General features: G+C 39.3%; 1 pseudogene; it reads right to left on the reverse strand.

Moving 5' to 3' along the window:
• Positions 1 to 3,942: 3,942 nt before the first annotated feature.
• LOC127427753 (protein diaphanous homolog 3-like) overlaps positions 3,943 to 20,082 on the reverse strand; it is a 122,296-nt pseudogene continuing 106,156 nt past the window's right edge.

Here is a 20,082-nt window from a genome sequence, read left to right on the forward strand (position 1 = left end):
TAAACTCTCACAAACGCACAAATTACTACAGACTCATTAATTGATTACAGCAGCGGCCAATCCCGTGATTGTTTACAGCAGCAGCCAATCACAGTATCGACCAATTGCCTACCTATTATTGCAGTGCGTGTACAGTGTTTGGGCTCTCGAGGACTGATGAGCTTATTTCAACAACGATGACCACATGAACAAATATGTGGGGGAAAAAAGAGGTAAAAGATGAATTTCTCAGTTGTTTCTTAGTATTTAACTAGATACATCGCTGTCAGTTATGGGTTGAGATGGGTGAGATGTGTCCTCACCACTTTTTGAAATAGCTTTCATCTGGTATGTGTTTAATCCAGATGAAATTTATCCAGTTCTTGAGGTAGAGTTTCTATTTCATCTGTGTGTGTTATTGTGTTATTTTGAATGTTATGATAAGTGTTTGTTGCGGCTGTTATCAGTGTTGTTTAGCGTCAGCAGTTTTGCCGCAGCTCACTCTCTTTTCCGTGTCCCCCATTGTGATGGCATTCTCGGTCGTATTGTTTGTGTGTATGTAGTGTGTGTGTGTGTGTGTGTGTGTGTGTGTGTTGCCATTTTCTCTTTCTCCCCCTCTCTCTTAATCGCTCTCATGTGTGGGGTATCCAGGTGAGCTGATTGTTGATGGGGCGCACAAGTGCGCAGTGTGTTTCCTCCCTATGTAAACAGAGTGTTTCATGGCTGGGTTGTGTAAAGGGAGACGGGTGTTCGTGAACTGTGTCATCTCGTTCAAAGGTGCTCAGGTGCACATTTACTTTTTTCTGGGTTACCGCTGCTGGTGCGGAGAGTTTGTGGTTGTGGTTGTCGCTGTCTGAAATTCGGAGTTCGCTGTTTTTTCATATACAGAACTGTCAATAAATTTGTGTTTCTGCTACTCTCGTCTCCCCACATCTTTTATTGCATTTTATTTTTAAAGTGTAACACCCATCCACTGACATACAGATGCAACCTCGGTTTATTAAAATAAGAAGTTATATTTGGGAAAATTAGAACACTGAACCTCTAAAGTTACTACTAAATCAGTCATGTTCTTAATCAAATTGCTGATCTATGTATTCATCTACTGACTAACAAAATCTCAAGACTGATAGTAGCAGATGTAGAGATGCAATTACCATATTATGTGAAATATTAATATGGGTGCTTGAATCGGTCATTAAGAATTGCTGTTGATCAAAACAGGTCATTTAAAAGAATCTTTTACTGTGCATTAATTCATATTTCAACATAATTAATATTCATGAGTTTTGAAGCACTGCCCCACACAGTACAATTTTCTGTACAGTTTATATTAATTTAGACCTAACTTTGTGATAATCTTCACTTTCAAATTGATTATTCCAGCTGTTACAAAGGTGATTGTAATGAATGAGGCTGGTATCCCTTCAGCCGACCACCAGAGGGAGCCCTCTCCCGAATACTGACACTATACCGTTTCTTCTATGGTTATTTCCTGTTTGAAACATATAAATAGCCATGCTTCTCCATTGTGACTTTGTGAAGTATTGCCAGTTTCATTCTCTTACCAAGCCTTGTTCTCATTGTCTGTTTCATTGCCTACTTGTTATGACCATTGTGCCTGCTTTACTGGATTACTGATTTTGGATTACTGTTTGATTTGTTTACCTGGTTTGACTGGTTACCTGTGTAATGACTACTTTGCCTGCTTCAACGATTACGTCTCTGCCTTGTGTCTTGGATTTGTTTGCTGATTGTAATAAACTTCTTGTATATGGATTCTACCTTCGCCTCCATGTCGAGTCCCTTACAGTGATAGGCCTACAGGACTTTATTAGCAGAATAACATGGGATATGCATGCATTTTCCATCCATGGGTACACTTAACAAAGGTGGTGATGTTTAGTCCAGATTGCTGGTTCTATATGTGAAGTTTAGGAACATTTAGAATTTGTTGATGTGTTGGTGCTCTGGAGATAGAAATGTTGTTACTTATTTTTTAATATGCAAAAATATTTCTTTTTTTTTTTTTTTTTAAATGTTGGCAAATCAGTATCAAAATGGTTACTATGTAGTTCCTGTGGAAATGCAGTTTTATCACAAATTCATGGACATTTACAATTTGATAGTGACTCTAATTAATGAACTAGTACTTGTTGCAATGACGCTTGGTACCTTAATCCATAAGAACTATGCATGGGTGCTTGCTTAGTGTTGCCACCCCTCATAGTCTGCATGCCACCCCATAAAAATAATTTAAAAAAAAAGGTTCAGGAGTATAGGAACCCCGTAATAACATTGATAAACACCAAGTTTTGGTGTGAATAAAAAAAATATATCTATAGGTGCATCTCAATAAATTAGAATGTCGTGGAAAATTTCATTTATTTCAGTAATTCAACTCAAATTGTGAAACTCATGTATTAAGAAAATTCAATGCACACAGACTGAAATAGTTTAAGTCTTTGGTTCTTTTAATTGTGATGATTTTGGCTCACATTTAACAAAAACCCACCAATTCACTATCTCAAAAAATTAGAATATGGTGACATGCCAATCAGCTAATCAACTCAAAACACCTGCAAAGGTTTCCTGAGCCTTCAAAATGGTCTCTCAGTTTGGTTCACTAGGCTACACAATCATGGGGAAGACTGCTGATCTGACAGTTGTCCAGAAGACAATCATTGACACCCTTCACAAGGAGGGTAAGCCACAAACATTCATTGCCAAAGAAGCTGGCTGTTCACAGAGTGCTGTATCCAAGCATGTTAACAGAAAGTTGAGTGGAAGGAAAAAGTGTGGAAGAAAAAGATGCACAACCAACCGAGAGAACCGCAGCCTTATGAGGATTGTCAAGCAAAATCGATTCAAGAATTTGGGTGAACTTCACAAGGAATGGACTGAGGCTGGGGTCAAGGCATCAAGAGCCAGCACACACCGATGTGTCAAGGAATTTGGCTACAGTTGTCGAATTCCTCTTGTTAAGCCACTCCTGAACCACAGACAACGTCAGAGGCGTCTTACCTGGGCTAAGGAGAAGAAGAACTGGACTGTTGTCCAGTGGTCTAAAGTCCTCTTTTCAGATGAGAGCAAGTTTTGTATTTCATATGGAAACCAAGGTCCTAGAGTCTGGAGGAAGGGTGGAGAAGCTCATAGCCTCAGTTGCTTGAAGTCCAGTGTTAAGTTTCCACAGTCTGTGATGATTTGGGGTGCAATGTCATCTGCTGGTGTTGGTCCATTGTGTTTTTTGAAAACCAAAGTCACTGCACCCGTTTACCAAGAAATTTTGGAGCACTTCATGCTTGCTTCTGCTGACCAGCTTTTTAAAGATGCTGATTTCATTTTCCAGCAGGATTTGGCACCTTCCCACACTGCCAAAAGCACCAAAAGTTGGTTAAATGACCATGGTGTTGGTGTGCTTGACTGGCCAGCAAACTCACCAGACCTGAACCCCATAGAGAATCTATGGGGTATTGTCAAGAGGAAAATGAGAAACAAGAGACCAAAAAATGCAGATGAGCTGAAGGCCACTGTCAAAGAAACCTGGGCTTCCATACCACCTCAGCAGTGCCACAAACTGATCACCTCCATGCCACGCCGAATTGAGGCAGTAATTAAAGCAAAAGGAGCCCCTACCAAGTATTGAGTACATATACAGTAAATGAACATACTTTCCAGAAGGCCAACAATTCACTAAAAATGTTTTTTTTTTATTGGTCTTATGATGTATTCTAATTTGTTGAGATAGTGAATTGGTGGGTTTTTGTTAAATGTGAGCCAAAATCATCACAATTAAAAGAACCAAAGACTTAAACTACTTCAGTCTGTGTGCAGTGAATTTATTTAATACACGAGTTTCACAATTTGAGTTGAATTACTGAAATAAATGAACTTTTCCACGACATTCTAATTTATTGAGATGCACCTGTGTACATGTATATTTGACATCATCCCATTCAGTGTTCAAAGCCCACATAGTTCGATGAAGAAGAGGAGAAACCCAGTGCATTCCTGTTAAACACCATGACACAATTAGAGATGGTCCTAAATCCCACTAAGGTTCACTAATAATGTTAGTAAAGTATAATGTTATAGGCTATGTTATCCTGCTTCTATGTTGAAAAAATAAAATGTTTATTTTTGCACGTACTGTATACCGACTTTGTGCTTGGCTTAACCCATGGCTGCAATGGTGCCATGTTCAAAGTTTTCAATATTAAAATATTCTACAGTATAGTGTCAAGTCAACTAAACTTTTGTAAGAGAAAGTATAAAGGAGCTTTAATGAAATGTTTGATTCAGCTGGATTTAGCCATGTATCACCATGTAAAACTGTTAAAATGGACTGACCGGTTTTCTTGTACAGAAGGTGACTGCCAGATTGATGAGCAGGTCCTCATTCTCGTAATGATCTTCACTGGCCAAGATCCAAAAACAGTTCTCGGACATCTCCTGCAGTGAGATCTACACACACAAAAAAAAAAGACCCTGGGAAGATAAATTATGTCCTGACATCATCATGAGACCACATGGAAGGTCAGAAAGTGGGAGTTGCTAGGCAACGTGAAGAGTCTAAACACAAATCCACAGTTAGATTTTCATAAAAAAGTAAAGAGGAAGCCTATTCAAATATTCATATTGTGTTCTATCACTGGTTTTTATTTTGTTCTTGTACATGTCAGTGTGTGTGACAGCTGGATGCAGCCCAGCAGAGGCTCATTCTCAGTCATAACAGTAAACACCAATTCAGGGGCATGTTTCAGTCAAACACAAACACACACAGGACACACACACAAACATGTACACAAATGCCAAAAACACAAAGCACGGTGCTGGGGGGGGGAAGCTGATGATTGTCATTTAGAAAAGGCCATCACAGCATGAACAAGAGACAAAGAGAGAAATCAAAAGACTGAGAACATAATGCACTTGGCAAACCCCTTCACCAGGGCCTATGCCTTAGATATTTGCAACAGTATAAAATAATACCTTTGTAAACATAGCATTAAAAGCATGTATATGCTTTATTTTTCCAGTGCAATTTATCCTGGCAATTCCTTACGATGTTACCTGACACCCATTCCTTTGTAATTCGGTAATCTATGCTTGTCTATATTGAAATATGGTGCATGAAGACGAATCACGCCAAGTTTGAAATCAATGATGCAAAATGACATGGAGTCCTTTTACATGCACACCAATACGCTGAATAATCCCAAAAATCAGACAAAGCAAGAAATCCGGGTTTGCATGTTATTTTATTTAATCGTGTTATTCTCTGCTTTTGACGTTAAACCACAAAGAGGCATGCGCACACTGGATGAGCCAGTAAAAACGCTGGTTAAGGTATTTACATGCACCGCGAAATCGGTGCAAAGGGCAAAAATCTACCTGTGTTGATCAGTTTATTCTTTTTTTTCCCTCCCTTTTTCTCCCAATTGGGAATGCCCAATTCCCAATGTGCTCTTAAGTCCTCGTGGTGGCGTAGTGACTCCGCGTCTGAGACCATCAATCCACGCATCTGATTACATGGCTTGTTGAGCACGTAACCGCGGAGACCTAGCGAGTGTGGAGGCTTCACGCTATTCTCCGTGGCATCCACACACAACTCACTACGCGCCCCACCGAGAGCGAGAACCACATTATAGTGACCACGAGGAGGTTACCCCATGTGACTCTAACGTCCCTTGCAACTGGGCCAATTGGTTGCTTAGGAAGCCTGACTGGAGTCACTCAGCATGCCCTGGATTTGAACTTGCAACTCCAGGTGTGGTAGTCAGCGTCTTTACTTGCTGAGCTACCCAGGCCCCGATCAGTTTATTCTTATGCCGTTAATGACCTTACACCAATAAAAGAACACCGTTTAATGAGTTTACATGACCACACACATTGTCGGCTTACTACATACTTGGTTGAAAAAACGTGCATGTAAACTCGCTTGTTGATTCTCACGTTTTGGATCCGATCCCAATGAGCCATATTTTAATATGCAGAAGTGTGAATGAGGAGTAGGTATGATAATCTTAAGAAATTTAACAATTCCAGTTAAGATTTGTCTTAAACAGGGATTAAAATTAACACCCATCTGCAACGCCAAACGCCTGTAAGATATCTCTGAGTGACATCTGACAAGAAAGGTCGTTAGACACAAAGACGCATGTTTGAAGAAACTTGAACTATCCCTTTAAGGCTACCAACAGTTTCGTTGGGCATTTTAAGATGTTATCTGGAGGTGTGAAAGAAAGCCACTGTAACATGGGGGGAGAGGAGCGCATTGTGGGATGATCAATTTAATGGAGTCTTCTTATTGAGATAAAAGGGTTGGGATAAAGACAGAAAGGCTAATCAATGAGACAGTTTGCGCTAATGAACAGAACTCACAATCCTGCAAAATACCTGAGCCAGTAACAGCTGTTGAAATGTCCTCCAAATGGATGTGTTGAAGGAAATCAAACATCAAGAATGGACTGAATATGAGCCTCTCAGTGCAAGTAATTAACCGCCATTTCCGACTGCATGTGTGATTATGTGAAGGTGCACTACTTCGTTCAGTTCAACAACCAGTCCATCCGACGGGCAAGTGGTGGCATGTTTCCCATGATGCAAAGCTCTTGTTAATGAGTGATAAAAGTCTTGGGTCAGGAGTAATGAATATTGCATGGCGTCGACTTCTCAAACAGCTGTTTAAAATACTCATAGGAGCCTCTTTGTGTCCACCTAATGGATAATTACAAACAGGTTTCGGATGAGATGAAGCATATGGTGAATTCTTTAAAAACATCTGTATCATGGTAGCAAAAGGGACGAGGATTAAATATTAATAGTAATGTTATAAACTAACACCACACGATTGAGTATGGCAACATCTGCTCAGAAACGAAAGTGGGCAGTCTAACAACAGAGTGTAATCCTTCACAGCGAGGGGGTTCGCGCAATGATTTTATTAATGTAAGTTGGCACCAAACAGAAGTAGTTTTCTTCAAAGTTACTTGGCAAACATCTGTCCTTTTTTGCTGCTGTTGCCATTGTGTTTTAGTGCCAAAGAATAATTTTGCCCCGTGGGGCTTTGAGAGAGTAAAAGTTTAAATACAAGACTGAAGAAAGTTGTTTCTTGATTTCAAAGGAACAAAATTCAATAAATAGGCAGATAGACAGATGAACGGAACTTGGGTCTGTAGTATCTGTAACAGCTGGAGCTCTTACCTTGGACCAGTTGAGGCGCTTCATGGAAGTCTCAGGCCTGAATTCCTTTTTGGTCTTCAGGCCGAAAGGCTGAAGGAGGTTGAGGAGAATGTAAGCCTGTCCAGCCCCAGAGGAAGAGGGGTCTGAGGCATCCCAGGCATGAAGGCACAGTCTGGTGGGGGTGGTGGCGGAGGAGGGGGTGGAGGGACTGGAGCCCCAAGTCCAGGAGGAGGTGGGACAGGGGGAAATAAGGATGAAGAGAAGGAAATACAAGAGAGGACAAGAAACAGTCAAGTTAAGATATGGTCTTTGTGCTGCGTATTAAAAGAATATTCACCCAAAACTTAAAATTCTCTCATCATTTACTCACCCTCATGCCATCTCAGAAGTGTATGACTCTCTATCTTCTGCAGAACACAAATTAATATTTTTAGAAGAATATTTCAGCCCTGTTGGTCCTCACAGAACACGAATTCTATGGACTAGAAATCATAAACATTGAGGTCTCCCTGTAAGTAACTAAATATTGCCGACTACAGTAGCAGTGCACTTCTAACTAGTGATCTGGTGAAGTTTTTATGGTTCAGTGCATTAAACAGAATGTTACTGGTTCAATCCTCATAAGGTGCAAGCCATGAGCCATCACAATTGTGCCTTTGAACTAAATCAACCAGGTTTCCCCAGGTTACAGGCACTGTTCAAACTCATAGCGCTGTCCTATATCAATATCACATGAAATAAGGAAACAAATAAAAATAGATTCAATGAGGTGTAAGGTTATATTTGTGCGCAGCATAGAGACGCATCTGTCTTTTCAGATTGATTTTAGCAGTAGTGAAAATACATCAAGTTGACCCACGTGAAACACAGGTGGGGCGTATCCATCTATAGATCCATTCAGGTACATTAGCGGAGGTTGTAACTGTGCCTGTCTATTTGACGCTTTGTTTTCTTCACCAAACGTTGTGCTCTAGATGCGTCATTAAACTTGAGGTGAATCGCAGCGCCAATGCTTACTGAACCATGGATGGCAAACTGCACGGTTCGTTTTTTTACAGAGAACCGTTACACTCCTAACGCTTAACACTAGTGTATTAACTTCATTCATCCTGAATGGCAACCAGCTGCAAGGGGGGGATTTATTGAACAAGTAAATGCACTAATTCAAGCCGCGTACATGCTGGCCTCTAGATAAGCATGACTGACGGTCCTGTGTACCTGGAGAATTGACTGGGTGATTACGTTTTGCGGTGCTGCAAACGATCGCACCCCAAAGAGATAGATCAGCTTAACTGCCTGCACTCCAAACTTTCACTTCACTGATCGGCCACCATTATTTTAGAATTGATCCACTCTATTGACAATAGCCCATTGAGCCAAAAAGCAATTGATCAAAAAATCTGTTCTGTTGATGCCCTATTTTTCATGTCAATGTGAGTGGTTTGGAGTTCAACAAAGCTCTGTAAAAAACAATGGGGCTCCTGTGTGAGGAGAGGGGAATAGATGAGAGAATTGGAAACTGAAGAAAACAGAAAGAGAAAGGCTTTGACACCACTTTCATGTGGGCTGGTGTCACAAGACTCAAGACAAGCAAAGACACTTAAGACACACACTTCAGACAAAATTTGACAATGTTACAATGTTTTTGTACTTTGTACTTTGGCAACAAAACCTAAATGTTCTCTATTTTCACATTAAAATAAATCAATAAAAAAAGATAAAAGTGATAACCAGTGCTGAAACATATTACCAGAAATTAGCATAATTAATTCTGATTCAAAGTAATGTCAGCATCATCCAATCACTGTCAACCATGTTTAAATAAAATGATACATTATAAAATTCTGAATCTATGTACTGATTATCATTGTCACATGTGTGTCAAACATGTTGAGTGATCCAAACATCATCTGCAGCCTGAAACTGAACTTTTGTCAGATTTTAGGAGTGAATGCACTTAACTGCATAGAGAGCTATAGGATGCTCCCTTACTCCCTATTTAGTGTGCTGTCTGTCTGCACTGGTCTCAGATCAGTTCAAAGTGCACCTTATTGTCATCCTAACACCATATAAAGCCTCTGAAAGCAACGTTGTCCTCACATTCTGTGTATGCACCTAAACAAACTGCTGCCAATTTCCTACAAGATTTACCGATAGATTTTACAACACCAAATTTATTATAACCTGTGTTTTATTAGATCCCCCAGTCATGTTTGGTTTTATTTCATATCTAACAGTATGGGTAAAAATAAAAAAGAAATTCAAAAGTTACATATGAGTGTCTTAAAAGTATAGCTAAAGCTGAAATTGTTCATCTGACCACAAGGTTGCCAATGGGTTTTCTGTATTTTTGCATGTTATCTTTCTAGTTGCATTTCCAATGTAATGAATTCTATATTAAACTGTTTTTCAAAGGATAAACTATGCTCTGTATAAACATAGCAGTGCAGTCTGTTTTATACAGACTTACCAGAAATGTTTAGTATTTGTAGTTCAAAATGTGTTTTTATATACTGTTATATCAGCTCTGAAACAAAGAGAACAAACCACACAGAAAAGTGATGTGTCTGTTTTTTTTTCAGGACAGATGCTTAATCACCATGGTGTCATGCTCTGATGTCAATAACACTCCATTAACCAATCCAAGAAAGAAAGAGACAAACACAGGAGGATTAAGATATGTTTTACAGAGTGAGAATTAAACAATTACAGAAAGCAGAAAGACAGAGACTCTGAAATAAAAGAATATTCAGAGGATGAAGTGAGGACTGCCTGCAGACCAGCACTGACTGAATGCTCTGCCATCAAAAACAGCGTCAGATGTAGTCAAAACAAAGAGACTGAAATGCATAGATACCTAGGCTTGAAGTTCAGCTCCCAGCTCATAGATCTTCTCCTCTTTCTTTAAAAGTTGGGCCTGAGCTTCCTGTCTGCCCAGGAACTCCTCATCAAACTGGAGAGCAAAAACAAATCACCAACAGGGATGACACATCAAAAACACATAAACCCTAGGGCCTTTGTAGCTCAGTGAGTAAAGACGCTGACTACCACCCTTGGAGTCACGAGTTCAAATCCAGGGCATGCTGAGTGACTCCATCAAGGTCTCCTAAGCAACCAAATTGGCCTGGTTGCTAGGGAGGGTAGAGTCACATGGGGTAACCTCCTCGTGGTCGCTATAATGTGGTTCTCGCTCTCGGTGGGGCGCATGGTGAGTTGTGTGTGGATGCCACGGAGAATAGCATGAAGCCTCCACACGCACTATGTCTCTATGGTAACGTGCTCAACAAGCCACATGATAAGATGCTGGTCTCAGACGTGGAGGCAACTGAGATTCGTCCTCCGCCACCCGGATTGAGGCGAGTCACTACACCACCACGAGGACTTAGAGCGCATTGAGAATTGGCCATTCCAAATTGGGGAGAAAATAAAAACAAACAAACAAAAAAACAAACAAACAAAAAAAACACATAAACCCATGACAACAACTCTTATGGTAGTTCAAACGTGTTCCTCTTTTAGCATCATGTAAAAAGGATGAGCACTAACTGCTGAAATGCAAGACAATTAAACCAAGTATGAAACAAAAACAAAACAAAGAAAATTAAATTAATGGTTCGTGCAAACTTAGAAGTTGCATAAGATAATGTGAGGTATATTAATTTATTTGTTTATTGATTCATTGTCATGGTCTCTGAGAATATTTAAATTCCTCCCCTTTACAACACTGCGACTAAAAAAATATGTTAGCACAAAAAGGAAAAACAAGAATCTGAACTCACTAGATGACTTGCCTGTTGCTGAGTAGTCGACCATCCTGATATATTTCTACCTTTTGTTAACAAGAACTTTAGAGTGTTTCATTCATTTTCTGAATGCATTTATTTATTTATTTATTTTTTATGTTAACTAGCCTGTCTGGGAAGGAGGTAGTTAAGGAGCTGTGGTTTGGCATCTATAGATTCAGTGCCCTCTACCACGTACATTTCAGCCCGCAATTATAAAGGAGTGTTCCAAACAATCAATGCAGGCGCCTTTTTAATCTTACAATACTGTTAATTACAAATGGCTGTTTGAACGATTTCAAGTAATCTCATCTTAATTAAAAAATGCTAAATGGCATGGTCGTGAATGGTCTTCAAAGGCTGCATTCTTCATTAGAGGAGCTGCACTGAGAAGAAAGAAATGGACAACAAGGGAGAGGCAGAAGATAAAGAGGAAAATAAAGGGCACCAAACTTTTGAGCTCTCTGTTCAAATTCTTCTGCCCTATCTTTATCCACACACACCTCTGCAGAGAGATGATAGAGATATTAACTATTTCAGTTTGGAAGCAGCTCATAGATGAGTACACAAAACACACCTAACAGGTGGCTGAAGTCCACATCCAGACGTTTGCGGTAGGTGAAGTCAGGATCTGTGCCACTGCGATGGAGAACGATTTGAGACACACACTCCTCTATGATCTTAAAATATTGAGGCCTAGAAGACAGCGGACACGATAGAGAATAAGAGAGAGTGAGGGGTGGAAGAAAATCAATGCACTGTATTATCATTTTGGGAATATGGTATTATGGACTATGCAATCTTGCTGTTAAATTAACTCTCAATCCTCTGACAGTACCGATACTGGCTTATATAAGCTATTAACTGGTGCTATGAAAATGACTGTTCAGTCCTTTAACTCTGAAATGCTGCACGACATAAAACAGAGTGAGAAAGAGATCAAATGGAGAGGTGAATGAAGACAGAAATAACAAAAGAGCCAAGGAATGACGAATGTGATAGTGTAGCGTGAACTCAATCAGATTTTCAGGACATTTTATGTGCCCAAGAGGTGTAATATTTAGCGGTCAAGATGTATATTGTGGTTATTGGATGGTTATTTTTTCTGAATTCTGTATTCGAGAATTTAGTAAAATTGTGTCTAATTAAATGAATTCATTAAAACTTTAATCAAATGAAAAAAGGATTATATTCTGCACTGTATTTTCATCCCATCATTATATTAATTATGTGTAAAAAGGTTCAGATTTGTAGTGATGTTAAAATATTTTATCGTAGCAAAGCAGAGATGACGGCAGATGAGCAGAAAATGTACATGACGGGTTCAATCATGACAATCACTGTTGTTTAGAAATGTGAAGCCACTGGCACTGACAAAACTATATGAATTTGTGTATTCGACACCTATCCTGATTCCCGATCATTACCATGTTGTTTTACATGTAACAAAAACCTTGTTAGTGATACAGTCAAACTAAAATATTTTACAGGACAAACTATAATTTTCCACGACATTTAGGTATTTTCTCATTTTACACGACAGGAAAAATGCATTGCAAAACTCCAGATTTTCCAGGACGCATGGGAACCCTGCTTTAGCATCTCATCAATACACCTAATGTCACTGTTAACGTCAGATTAACCTGTTTTGAACCTTCTTTTTCATAAGTCTCCCTATCCCGAGGTCACTATAATGTTTCCATCTAGTATGGGCAAAGGGCACGGCTGTGGAGACCAGATAAGACATACCAAAGGCTTTGTGTTCTCTCACCACAATTTATGGCACTCAAACAAAATCAATAAAGGACCCAGCCTAATTAATTTAATTTTAATTTAAGCAGCAGAACCATCCAACCTCCAAGCCTAAAGACAGAAAAAGGAAAAACGTTTTCCTCAAACTCAAAATTGGAAAAAAGAAAACAACCAAAAGTAAATAGTGATCATATGGTGGGGTGTGTACAATAATGTGTAAATGCAAACTAACAAATCAAGCTTTTCTGGTTATATACTGGTTATAAAGGAGTGACATTATAAAGCTGGAAATGATCGGCACAAATGGTTTCTCAATGATCCTATATCATCTGACCTGTGTTATGAGCATCATTGGGTATTTGTTAAATCTGTAAAGGCACAGACAACAGTTGGTCTATAAAGATACTCCGTAATAATCCCCTATTTCAATGGACACTTTGCTTAGCTCCAGAAGCTTTGCAGAACCATAGGAATGAATGGGAGATTGCTGTGAACTGTGTGTATTTTGGCAATTATTCTCATTAACAGAATTGATAATATTCTAACGTGGACTGGAATGAAGAGAGACATTTTAAAGCATATTTATCATTTGTTAAATTGCACATCAATTTGATTGAAAACTGTGGAAACTGTGAATCAGAGGCACATTATCATCACAATCACTTAAAAACCGAAAAGTGTCGTTTGATAGTGATTACACACCTGATAACATTAGTGTAAGTGAACAAACATGCTTATAATGTCTCATATCACACTCACTTTGATGCTGTAAACTTTTTATTTACTATCACCTTTACTATCAATACATATTAATCAATATACAGCATAAATGACTTAACGTTAAGTTAACAGCTTTATTTTACCTTGGACCACAGTAAGTGTCCTGGCTGATATTACACATCTTCATTTGGGAATGAGAGCTGACACAGTGTGATCCATAGCATGCACTTCTCATTGGAAAATATCAAACGCTTGTTTAGGAAATGGCGGATGGCAACCGTTGCTAAAATAGGATTGGTCAGAAATGCTTTTAAGGCGGGGCTTAGCAAAGGGTCAATTGCAATTAACATCATTCTCAGATTTCTACTGTAATTAATCGTGTTCAATGATTGATAGATTTGACAACAGTCCTGAACAAATTAACTACACATATCAACCACACAGTCAAATATCATAGAAGACAATATGGCTTTGTGATCACAGAAACTGGGATTACCATATTCTAAGAATCATTGCGAGTCAGCATTAAAGGCACATGGGCTTGCCCACATTCCTAGAAGGAAAACCTGGCTCAAAAAATGGAAAAACGCAAACAGTGCAATGACAAGCTCATTTCCATGACAGCCAAACAATCACGCCGTGTGACTCTACTGAAAATAACACTTGTGTGAATATATGGAGTATTTGGATGAAGGAGGTAGACTTTGCCTATCTGTGTTGGTTTAAAAAAACTGAGTAGTATAATCCTGTATTCTACCGATTAGGAGCCGGTCTTTTGATCAAATGCAGGTTTACACACCCTCAGCTGTGAGCTCAAAGACATGAAAACTCTCTTGGAGCAGATGCCACAGATGAAAAAAGAGAGATGGAGTGTACTGTATATAAGGTGGGAGAAGAATAATGTGGGTATGTGAGATGAGAGGAAGATGAAAGCAGGTTCATTCTCTTTGTTGGACACTGTCATTAGATGGTTTGGAAGTTGAGACCAGCAGGGCGTGAGGACGGCCTGTGTAGAATAAGTAGCGTGCATGCATAGACTGTAGAGAGAAATGTTCAGGAGGTGGGCAATTATTACTGGGACCTTTTAATAGGGATTGACCAATTTCCCAGCAGGATGTGGGTAGTCACACAACCAGCGAGAGGAGGAGACACAGCAGAGTAATGGAGTTTGTTTAGTCAGTATGTGTGTTTAGAATTGAGTGCAGGCATACAGTATATTTACTTTGTAAAATTGCTCTGGCAGTTTGGGTTGTTTTGTATATAGTTTGTGTTCCTTGTAATGTATGGCTAACAATTAAACGTATTACGATTGTACACCTATTCTGCATATCAATATCTCTCAAAACTTTGATCCCTATGCTAGGGAAATGGTGGATGGTTATAGAAAGGTTATTGATGATGAGTGCGGATGGTTGCCCTTGTTAACTATGAATTTAGCAAGTGAGAAGAGAGTGAATGTAATGTGCAGATGCGGTGTATATCACCACTTAACACCTCCAATGAGAGCTAAGGTAAAGCGAAGTGGTATATGGACTGATCTTTCTATATGTAATAAAGGTTAGCTCCTCCTTGTGGAAAAAAGTTGTGAAACAGAATGATGACAGGTCAACCACCTGCTAAACCGGAGGAGGTGTAGACTGTACATCCCCTAAAACACTTTGAACTTGGCAGATCAACGGCGCAAGGCAGGCGAGAACTGAACTGCCTTTGATGTTTACATCAGCTGATCTCTCGAAGCAGAATGGGTGCTTCTTTTCTTTGGTGCCTTCGCTGAGGCGCTCAACAGATGGTCTCTTAACACCTCGCTTTCCTTTTGCACCTCTTTCTTCTGTCAAAGCTGTTATTCCTAGCACAATGCAGCTCACTGGCTAAAGATCTTGAAAAGCTATTCACACAAAACACTGAGTCATTAGCGAGACCTTAACGCGGGGAGAACACGTCGTAGCATCACTGGCACTAATTAGTCAGAAATTAATAAAACCTCAGACTGGGTTTGAAAGGGATGAGAGAAAGCATTTTCATGTAGTGCTTGAGAAAATGCATGAATGCTTGATGAATGTAAAGTGACTAGTATGGGTCTGATTCGGTTTTGAAAGACATTCTCTCTTTTCTTAGGCTTGTTTTTGAAAGGTCTCTATGTTTGTCATAACTCAGTTTCTGTCCACATAATTATATATATACATATATATATTTTCTCTCTCTCTCATTTTGGGATTTCGCATAAAAAAAAGGCTGAATGGAAACACCAAGATGCGAATAAAAATAAAAAGCTTATACACTCACTTGAGGTGCGTATATGATGTTTAAGAGACATGTACATCAAACACAATGGAAACACATTTACTGAATACATTTCTAGAAGTCATGTGACTTGGCCTCAACAAATAATGTGACTGAAGAATATTGCTCATAATTAGACTAACTGGCGGACATAGCATCTCAAATGTTGCTCTGGTCATTCTGAAATGCCTGAAATTATTGGCTGCTATGACCTCCTAGAACTGTCTGAAATGCTTTGGCTTCCACACATAAGGCATCTGTCGCTGATCACTAGCAAACAACGTTCGCCAAAGCGTTTTGTAGGGCTGAACGATTTGGACAAAAAAAAATCTAATTGCGATTATTTTGAAAAATATAGCAAATACAATTTGGACTGTGATATGCTTTTAACCAAAAATGAATCTATGGTTTGCCTATGCTCTTCTACTGACCAGAAATACTGTTCTAGAAAGGGTACATTTCAGTCCTCTTAAAAATAATCAAACAAAATAAATAAATAAAGTGAAACACAGAGGAAAAGATCATCACAATTACATTGCATCTGTCCGCTATGCACATTTGTTTGTCCAATTTGTGAAAGGGTCAGCTCACTTTTTATAATTTTTTTGAAACCCAGACAACTTGAATATTATCTTACTGCAATATAATAATAATAATAATAATTATTATTATTATTAGTAGTACTAGTAGTAGTAGTAGTAGTAGTGGTGGTGTTAGTAATAGTATTAATATTAAATAGTCATTTATTTTTATTAATTTCCGGTTACACACCGGTTTGGCAGAAACTGAAGGAACTGTAGTTTCTGTTGTTTGTAGTTGAGTTGACAAGAGCCTTTTAATGCAGTGAAATGCTCTCATCTCCATTTCATTTCACAAAAACCCGCTGTCATGGGGTTATTTTAGATTTGTATAGTAAATTGAAGAGGCCAAACATAGAGCTATGTAAAATTAAACAAATGTGCAATAAAACTGAATCTGGATTGCTTTAAATATAATGCGCTCAGCGCACGTTAGCACACCAAACCCATATCAGAGCACATCTATCACACATGGCACCAGAAAGAAGAATTTGTGTGTATCGAGCACAATACATGTGTAATACACTGACCCCGTATACTGTATTTTTTATTTTTAAACACTACACAATACAGACAAAACAGTTGCTCACAGAAGTGCAGCACAGCCGGCAGGTTGTTCAGACTATTTAATTAATTAAATAATGTCTAAAACATAGCCCTTGCAGATCGATAATCACACTGGGCGATTTCAGTTTTATTTCAGTTATCCATTCAGCTCAAGCATTTGGTCAGTGTGCTCTAAACCGCAACGTCTAGCATTTAATAATAGAGCCACAATGGCTTCTCCATTAGCTACAACATCCATTTCCACTCTACTTTGCACCAATTTCCCTAAAAAATTACAGTTTTGTTCTCTTGAACGTGTGTGGTGTAAACGCTTCTTAATTTACAAATTGTTCATGTGATATTCAGAATTTTTGCATGAATTATATTTGCAACTTGAATGGAAATCTGACTAGTACCTCTTATCTGTGATGTTCTGATGACAGTCGATGCAGGCAGGGCCTCACCGTGTGAAATAGTCGTTCCTGACCCATAAGCAGATGCTGCAGTATGGAGAGGAAATGACTCTCAGCATCTGTGTCCTTCACAGAGCAGTATAACATGTTAAACACATCCCGATATCAGTACGCACAGTGTTAAGGAGCACTCGAGTATTGCCACTGGCACAATAAAGGTGAAAAGTAGCAACACTCTGAGTGGTGGTGGTGTAGTGGGTTAAAGCACATAACTGGTAAGCAGAAGGTTGCTGGTTCGACCCCCACAGCCACCACCATTGTGTCCATGAGCAAAGCACTTAACTCCAGGTTGATCCAGAGGATTGTCCCTGTAATAAGTGCCTTGTAAGTCGCTTTGGATAAAAGCATCTGCCAAATGCATAAATGTAAAACATGCAGAAGAGGAGAGAGAGCATACTCAAGACATTCTCTCTACATCCAGTATACACACAAACAAAGACATTTTGACTAGTCATGTCGCAGCATGACAACTTTAAAACACTCTGCTAATGAAAACGAATGAATCAAAATTATTTAGAACATTTTGGGAAAATAAGATCAATTCAGAAGTGTATGTTCTGGAAGGGTATTGTTACAGTCAGGCTGGAATGTGTGTCAGCATTTTATTATTGTTGGAGATTAAAAGGTCCTAAAAATATCAAAGAATGAGTGAAAGAAAGAAAGCAAGGAGGAGTTTTCTGAGTGTACAAGTGTGGACAGAATATAAAATGATAGTGTCAAAAGGATATTCCAGTTCACTCCTGATGTCCTCCAGGCGATGGGAGAACTCATGTCCTCCTCCTTGTGCTCCTCAAACACCTTAAGTTGGATATCCAGAGCATTGCTTTTTATAGCACTCAGGCTCTACAAAAAGAGTGGAGAAACAAAATCAAAAGGGCCAGGTCGTGGAAAACATGGTTGCTCTTGCTCTTTTGAAATAAAAGTTTAATACAGACATGTTTTGGGTGTCTGGGTAGCTCAGCAAGTAAAGACGCTGACTACCACACCTGGAGTCGCGAGTTTGAATCCAGGGCGTGCTGAGTGACTCCAGCCAGGCTTCCTAGGCAACCAATTTGCCCGGTTGCTAGGGTGGGTAGAGTCACATTGGGTTAACCTCCTCGTGGTTGCTATAATGTGGTTCTCACTCTCAGTGGAGCACGTGGTGAGCTGTGCGTGGATGCCGCGGAGAATAGCATGAAGCCTCCACACGCGCTAGGTAACGCGCTCAACAAGCCACGTGATAAGATGCGCGGATTGACGGTCTCAGACACGGAGGCAACTGAAATTCATCCTCCGCCACCTGGATTGAGGCGAGTCACTACACCACCATGAGGACCTAGAGCGCACTGGGTATTGGGCATTCCAAATTGGGGAGAAAAGGGGAGAATAAAATTAAAAATAAATAAATAAACAGACATGTTTTAATGTTCACATCACCAAACAACTGATGGAGGGTAAGCAGCAAAAACTGTTTTACTACTCCAACTGTTTTAATAGTCATAGTATTCATGTCAGAACGATGAGAACATTCACACACGGCCGCCCACTTTTACATATCAGCAGCAGTATTCAGCAACTTGGTGGGGGCTTTGTTAATAACTTCATACCTGAAGAGGTTGGCCAATCAAAACATTTACATACAGTATAGAATTCTTAAAGGTGCAGTAGCAAAAACTATAGGTTTAATTCTAAGATAGAAGGGGATATGGTAGAAACGGTCATTTAAAGCTACAGGCCGTAATACATAAGTGAAATCAAGTGAAAAATAAATTAAGACAAGCATTTACTGCAGAAGCTGGCCCCTTTAAACAAACACTTCTGCTCTCATTCCTTTTCTGCAGATGTTTCCAACTCACTCCATTCTCCATTCCTGTTTCTGAGGCAGGAGGAAGCCTCTGTTTTGAATAATAAATAAGACATGGGCGAGGCATTAATCTGCTTCACTCACACACTCTCTGGCTTTCATTTCACACCCTTCACCTGTTTTGTTCAGGCAGTTTTCAGTGGCTTTTGTTGATAGAACACAACCACATTTAGAATGCCAAGAGGAATGTGAGAGAGATAGAGGGACCAATCCATTCCTGACTGAAGGTATTGATTCAGCCGAGCGACCTCTCCTTCAGGCCTCATAAATTATTTGCAGACCCATTTTACAATATTTCACTCAAGTGGACAACTCATTTAAATATTAATACACAGGCAGTGGTCGAGCCGCATACCAGCAGGATCTCTCGCAGGCTACAGCGCATAAATTCACTTCGGATGTGAAGCCTGAAGTCCAACTCATCGGGAGACGTTACGAGTGCATTGATGAGCTGCATGCAAGCCACCTAGAGGAAGAAGATAACATTCAGCTCCAGCAAGACTGTGTGAGAGTGTATTTTGTATGCAGGTCTGGGGGGAAATCTGAATAACAGAGTGAGCATATACAGTACGTATGCAACCATGTTTGACTGCTAATATGTTGATATGACATGTCAAGAAATGTCCCGCAGTGTGACATGCTATACTTCATACAAAACTATTTTAAACAGCACTTAGTTGACTCTAATTGGGGAACAGCAAAGTATATCATTACTTTTAAAATTCATTTGTCACCCAATATGACTATTTAAGTCAACTGTTAAAAACAAAACAAAAAAGGTGATTCACTTTTTCAAATACAGTACATGTGATATATTGGTTACTTCATATGACTGGGTCACATCTTGTATTACAGTTCCTATACTGAGGTTTACACTGAAGCAAAAGTAACTTTGTTTGCATGGGAATGTATATGAAATTGCAGGTTTTTGACCTGTTGAAGAGTAG

The sequence above is a fragment of the Myxocyprinus asiaticus genome, chromosome 37 (assembly GCF_019703515.2).
Source record: "Myxocyprinus asiaticus isolate MX2 ecotype Aquarium Trade chromosome 37, UBuf_Myxa_2, whole genome shotgun sequence".
Taxonomy (NCBI): domain Eukaryota; kingdom Metazoa; phylum Chordata; class Actinopteri; order Cypriniformes; family Catostomidae; genus Myxocyprinus; species Myxocyprinus asiaticus.